The 1068-nt window shown below is 38.9% G+C and overlaps 1 long non-coding RNA gene across 1 annotated transcript; it reads right to left on the bottom strand.

Annotated features, from left to right (window-relative positions):
• Positions 1–404: 404 nt before the first annotated feature.
• LOC107552660 (uncharacterized) lies at positions 405–854 on the bottom strand. The gene is made up of 3 exons (XR_001604882.1): positions 792–854; positions 652–705; positions 405–481 (listed from the first exon to the last, which is right to left on the bottom strand). It is a non-coding gene; the product is annotated as an uncharacterized lncRNA (long non-coding RNA).
• Between the last annotated feature and the right edge of the window lie 214 nt (positions 855–1068).

The raw sequence follows: 1068 nt of genomic DNA, 5'->3' as shown, positions 1-1068 counted from the left end.
GTTTGAACTAGCGAGTTTAGGTATATCGGTGCAGTGCCAGTGGTTGTCTTGTAAGCAAGCATCAGTACCTTGAATTTGATGCGAGCGGCTACTGGTAGCCAGTGTAACCTGATTAAGAGAGGAGTAACATTAGCTTTTTTTGGCTCATTGAAGACCACTCTCGCTGCTGCATTCTGGATCAGTTGCAGAGGCTTGACAGTACATGCGGGAAGGCCCGCCAAGAGAGCATTACAATCAAATGAACACTTCACTCTTAGGCCCATTTTGTTATGACAATCCTACAAAAATAACTCCCCTGAACACAAGATAAAATAAGAAGGGCACTCTGGAAGCTTCTGATTGTTCCAGGAGATTGTTGAGGGCCTTTTCCTTGTCCTCTTCCTCCATTATAAGGAAAAAAGGCTCTTCCACTGGCCCCCTGAGCAGATGTCTGTTGTAATGGAGCCATTTCACAACTTCTGTCTGGGATTACTGGGATCTCCTTCATTACAGAATATTAAAAGGCACATGTAACTTCAATATTTCTTATTAATGTGTGTGTGTGTGTGTATATATATATATATATATATATATAAAATAGATATAGATAGACAGACACACACGTAGATAGATAGATAGATAGATAGATAGATAGATAGATTTGAGACATACCTCACAAGCGTAGCCTGTTATCCAATTGGAAGGGCTTCTTGTAGGGTTTCTGCACTGTAATATACGTGTATCTTGGTTCATTTCAAATTGGTCAGAAGGGGGTGCAAATGTAATGGTAGACTGGAGGAAATGTCCAGTACCTTTCAGAGAAAACTCCACAGTTCTCCAGAAGAATAAGAGTCCACCATCTCCGTATGATTGGAATGTCACACTGGATACACAAACACAGATACAAATTTAAATATCAACTGCTACAACATCATAAAGGTAAATTACTTTAACTGATAACTACTTACAGATGCAAAATCAAAAGGTGCTCCCAAGACAAGATGTACAAAAATAAGAATATTCTCCCTGTAAATGGCACAAAAAACCTTCCTTGTTCCTTATTTAACAACTAAATAATCACACCAATAA

Source organism: Sinocyclocheilus grahami, unplaced genomic scaffold (genome assembly GCF_001515645.1).
Source record: "Sinocyclocheilus grahami isolate Dianchi unplaced genomic scaffold, SAMN03320097.WGS_v1.1 scaffold455.1, whole genome shotgun sequence".
Lineage (NCBI taxonomy): Eukaryota > Metazoa > Chordata > Actinopteri > Cypriniformes > Cyprinidae > Sinocyclocheilus > Sinocyclocheilus grahami.
This window is presented reverse-complemented; position numbering and strand designations above follow the sequence as displayed.